The sequence below is a fragment of the Dipodomys ordii genome, unplaced genomic scaffold, assembly GCF_000151885.1.
Source record: "Dipodomys ordii isolate 6190 unplaced genomic scaffold, Dord_2.0 Scaffold12, whole genome shotgun sequence".
Taxonomy (NCBI): domain Eukaryota; kingdom Metazoa; phylum Chordata; class Mammalia; order Rodentia; family Heteromyidae; genus Dipodomys; species Dipodomys ordii.
In genome coordinates this window covers 28,483,000-28,488,999 of record NW_012267228.1, presented here as the reverse complement: position 1 = coordinate 28,488,999, position 6,000 = coordinate 28,483,000, and positions in this window count along the sequence as shown.

Sequence of the window (6,000 nt, the reverse complement as noted above, 5' to 3'; positions counted from 1 at the left end):
ATCTAGATTTGTAAAAATAAAATCTATTCTTATCATAGAAGGTAGCATCATGAACATATATTTTAAAATGACACTTCAATCCTAAAAAAAAGTACATTAAATTCCAAACGAGGAGCTTAGGCCCTTGATGCATTAAGAATTTTTAATACTCTGAATCTGTGTTGAGAATAGAGATGGGAGAGGAGACTCTCTATAGACATTTTACAATAAGCCTGCAACAAATCCAAGAACAAAAGACGAGTTCTTTTTTTTTTTACTCCAAAGGCAAAGAGTCAAATATGTTAGTGAAGATTTCAAAATCTCCTGTGTCTCAAATAGTATAAATTTTCAATTAGTTTCTTGTTTCATTTTCCTAAGGCGAACAAGTATGAACTAAACCAACTCAGGGGTATCTAGGAAAATGCCAATCATTATAAAGAGAAAAAGAAAAGACGAAAAGATGTCAGTCTACTTACACTCAAAATTAACGTTTTTGTGATCAGAAAACAAATTAGTACATTATCTTCCAGCCAACGCATGGAGAGAAGCAGATAACTTCTTTAATTAGTAAAATCAAGAATGAATTAATTTGGTGAAACAGAGAAAGATATGCTTTGTTTATCTCTTGACTACACCATATCCACTGTTCTCTAGAGTAAGAGTAGTGGGAAGTAGAGTTCTGAATCATACTAAAGCAGGTTCTTTTCTGGTGTCTACCATCAGCCAGCATCAGTTCCACTTGAATGTGCTGGCACTGATTTAAATATGGGACAAGGAAAGAGAAGAGTGCTTGAGTGACACGTGCTCTCTGGGCTATATTAAAATAAGACAGGTTCAGCCGGGCGCTGGTGGCTCACACCTGTAATCCTAGCTACTCAGGAGGCTGAGATCTGAGGATCGTGATTCAAAGCCAGCCCGGGCAGGAGAGACCGTGAGACTCCTATCTCCAATAAACCACCAGAAAACCGGAAGTGGCGCTGTAGCTCAAGTGGTAGAGCGCTCGCCTTGAGCTGAAGAGCTGAGGGACAGCGCCCAGGCCCAGAGTTCAAGCCCCACGACCGACAAAAAAAAAATAAAATAAGACAGGTTCTTCTATGAAGTCATTTAAGCTGACATTTGCTAATTCCAAGTCTGTTTAGAACGTTTCCATTTCTTACTGTCATTGCTATTTCACCTTCTTCCCTGAGCCACTGATTGACTGGTTCTCAAATTCTCTGTGACTAACACCGGACATCACTGTTCTTCCATTGGGCCTGCACAGGAATTTCTCAGTCTAGATAAGGCACATTTCACAAAGCAAGCACTCTTTTTTTTGGTAGGCCTTCTAAGTCAATTTTTCTGTATCTCTCATGTTGCCTAGTATGATCTTATATTTTCAACAAGCACTCAATGTTATATGTGTTAAAAAATAAAATTGTAGTTTTCTGCTTAATTACAAATTAATAAAAATTACAATTAGGACCAAGTTATTTAACAATCATTCTTCTCATAAAATTTCATATGCAAGCTAGGCTATAATCCTAGCTACAGAGGAGGATGAGAACTGAGGTTCACGGTGGAAAGTCCTCAAAAATCTTATCTCCAAGTAACCATCAAAAAGCCAGAAGTGACTCTTAAGAGAGAAACACACAAGTTTGACAAGAAATGTACTTATGACCTTACTTATGTAACTGTAACCCCTCTGTACATCACCTTGACAATAAAATATAAATCAATAAGAATAAATTCAAATATCAAAAAGCTGAGATAAATAAACTGCCTAAATTATTTAATTGACAGCTAAATAATGAAAAATAAAAAGGGAAAGAGAGGAACATAGGGTACAATGTCTATGTGCATCTGATCATATCAAATAATATTTATCAAAATGAACTCCAGGAAATGTAAATGATGGGTTTTTGTTGCTGTTTTTCTTTACATTTTTGTCTTATTTTCTCATTTTTATGTCTTTGGGAGGATAAGAAGAGGTACAGAAATGGAGGGACAAAGGGTAAACAAATGCAGCAGTGTTATTCACTAGACACTATGTTGAAAATGAACTATACAACTTCTGAGGGGGGACAAGAGGAGAAAACTGGGAGAGAATGAGGAAAGGAGTGACATTGTCAGAAAAAGATATGTACTCTATCTGAACCATGTAACTGTAACCCCTGTGTATATCACCTTTAAAAAATTAAAACAAAGGAAAAATCATAGCTGGAAGTGAAAATGTGGTTTACATGGTAGAGTGTTATCTTGAGAAAAAAGCACAAGGATAGCTCAAGTTCCCAGTTCCAAGACTCAGTACAGGCACACACACACACACACACACACACACACACACACACATGCATGCACTCACACATGCACACATCATGTTCTTGTTTACAAGTGTGACTATAACTGAATTTTTTCATGATACTTTAAGTTCTGGATACAAGCCAAAGAGTTCCAAATATTTGATATCCCCAAATTGAAATTTTTCTAGCTAAGGTGCATCTAGGAGAAATTCTGAGTTGAGAATTTGAGAGTGAACAGTTTTGGGGAATCAGATCTGGGAAATAAGAGTAGCGGAGTAGGAATGGAGAGGGGAGGGAAAAGAGTTGATGAAATGTCCATTATTACATAACCACTCACTAAACCTAATCCTACCAGGAAATTCTAGGTGTCAACATAAAGCTTATGCAATAGAATTAACCTCCTCACAACATGCGGGAACCTGGGCACTTCAACACCAATTCCCACAGGCCACTGGGTGAAAGCTACTGGGCTGAAAGATTTTAATTTCACAGCACCTCTGTGTTGCTTGCACTGGAGGAAAGTATGATCCAGTGGCCAGAGACAGCTCTTAAGAAAAAGGAAATGAAAGGAAGATAGGGAAGGAGAAAGGGAGAGAGGGAAGGTGAAGAGAAGGAGGAAAGAAATAATATAGGAAGGAAGGAAGGACGGAAAGAAGGAAGGAAGGAAGAAAGAAAGAAAGGAAGGAAGGAAGGGGAAGGGAAGGGAAGGGAAGGGAAGGGAGGGAGGAAGGGAAGGAGGGAGGAGAAAAACTTAAAGCAAAACTATGAATGAAAGAGCATTAAACAGGAGACAAAATAAAATGAGTTTTCAAAAAGAAACAATAACCTATTGAGTGCCAGAAGGAGGAGAAATAAAAAATAGTTTTTTTTAAAAAAAAAAAACAACTATTTTGAGCAAATGAGCAAATAATTCAGTAAGTAAATTTCATGACAAAGTTAAGTATGCCTTTTATCTCTCATTCAAATCACACCTAATTCTGAGGCTCCTCTCAAAAAAATGAGGATAGCACTCAAAAGTGAGCTACCTTTCATGACTCATTCTCTCACTTTGGGGTCATACCCACACCCTTGAGGCAGGCACAATGGAAGAACACGCCTGGTCAGGACCCAGGCTTGTCTTGTCTTGTTCAGACCACCAAAGGCATGAGCCCAAAGTCATTTGCTCCTTTTAAGCCAAACTTTGCACACAAACCTTTACTGAAAGTCCCAGATCCTAGAAACAATCCTAGAGCCACCACTTCCCCTTCAAGGTCTCTACTTGGAAAACACTCCATTCTCCCAGTCCCTTGGAATCTCACTCCCTTCTCAGGCCAGCCCCTACTTCTCCCAAAGTGAACCTCACCCACACAGCCATCAAATGGCCATCTGGTGCTTTGATCAATTGTTCTCATACCACAAAGAACTCTGTCAAAATGCAGGTTCTTAAGGAGGTTCTGTACATCACACTTTGCAAGAATTGTTTGAAACACAAGTGTTTTTCTAGATGTCTTCAAAACATAGCAACTGTTTCTTCTCCCTCCTATAACATGAAAAACTGCTAATTAGCCTTGTATTGAGCTCAGTAATGAAGACGACAATATCCTGGCTGCCTTTTCTGTGAGAAAAGGACTAGAAAATTTCATTACAAAACCAGGTACCAATTTGTTTCCCAAGAACTCATTCTGTAACATATTTTATTGTTTATTATATGTGCCTGCTATATGCAAGTCAATGTTGCCTACTTTCTTTTCTTTTCTCAGATAGTATCAACATATACAACTTTTTCCACCCAAACTTATTATCCACATGTTTGTATAACTTAGACACTTCACAGTAATGGAAATCTAAACATTTGATTTTTTTCAGGAAAAAATTATTTGTGCAAATGTGAGGAAAATATTAAGGAAGATAATGCTAAAAATAAATAGATGCAGGATTCATTATATTTAGAATGTATTACATGTGTGAGTTTTTGTACTAGTTTTGTTTTGTTTCATTTTTTTGTTAGTCATGGGGTTTGAATTCAGGGCCTGAACACTTGTCCCTGAGCTCCTTTGCTCAAGGTTAGCACTCTATCACTTTCAGCCACAGCACCACTTACAGTTTTCAGGTGGTTAGTTGGAGATAAGAGTCTCAGAGACTTTCCTGCTCCAGCTGGCTTTGAACTGCGATCCTCAAATCTCAACTTTCTGAGTAGCTAGGATTACAGGCATGAGCCACCAATGCCCAGCTGTATTTTTGTTTTGTTTTGAACTTGATAAATTCCAGCAAGTTATGAAATTACATTCCACACACAGGTCTCCCTTGGGTGGCTCTGGAAACCTTACCTGGAGGGTCTATGAGCAGATAGCAACTACCTTGCTGGTGACACTGACTTACACAGCAGCCAGCAGGGTGAGTAGGCCCTTGGGAATTCTGGTTGATCAAGGAAATGGACACAAGAAGAACTCACTAGGGAGTACACACCAGCTTTCCTTGTGCTTTGTCTTAGAGGTTTTTAAACTCCAGTCGTTCCCAAACTACCTAGAGAGTCATTAGAGCTGGAACATGTCCCTAGGCCCTCTCTCTCAGAGTAAGCAGGTCAGGGATAGAGACTGAGAAGTTGCATTTCTAACAAGATCCCAGTGGCCTCTATTGCTAATCTAGTGCCCAGACTTTAAAAACCATCACTACCTTGTCATTACATATTTGATTCCCTAGGTATCCAGATATGAAGAATGCTACTCCTTTTTTTATCTCTACCATGAAATCATAGGAAAGTAGCTGAGAGGAAGCAGGCCCTGTCCATGGCTCATGTGGGACTAGAGAAAGCTGCTTCAGCCCCTGGGAATGCACTATAGTTAGATTTCCTATTGGCTGTCTCCTAGACATCTCAACGGTACTCATTTCAACCAATGACATGCATTCAGATGCTCAGCCAACCATCCTTGATCACCCTTGATAACTCTTCTTTCCATAAGACTCACTTGGCTCTACTTGCCTACAAAGAGAGCAAAGGAGCCTAAATTAGTAGAGCTGAGTGGACCGTTGATAGTACTGGACTGTGAGTGAGCTACGTCTTACTTTGTCAAGACCCTAAGGTTTGAGGTTTGTTTTCTAATACAATCAGCATGAATGCTATAATTTACATAATATATAACAAAAGAGAAGCTTGAACTCTACCTGAGTCTCCAAGGTCCTGTGCAAATGAGAATCTGGGGGTAATTTGGAATGACTCCAGATTCAAGTCTCTTTCTACAAAAAATGTGTGTTATAATACTCCTATAATACATATAAATGTATTATATAGAATATCTTGTTATATATTATATAAACTATATTACATAGAATATAGAAACATTTATCATGTGTGTTCATATATATATATACGTATATATGAGAGATTGATAGGTTGAAAAGTAGATAGAAGATAGAATGATATAAAGAGAATGTCTTATAAGTATGAAGCAGAGCCTCTATCTGCATTTCAGCCACACTGATAGACAGATAGACAATCATATTGTGTCACCAGAGCAAACATATCTGAATCTACTACAGTGGAAATTCTTGGAAATTTATCAGACACAGACCAAATTTTTCACATTTTAAGAAGAAAGCTAAAACATATTCTTTTAAAATTAAAATCTATGCACAAGTAAATATTCAAATTCTCAAGGTGTAAGCAAATACGTTGGGGGGAAAAAGAAAATACTTTTAGATTAAGTAAATAAGCAACAACATTATTGGATCTTCAAACTGAGGTAATGATGGTTATTCTTTGAGA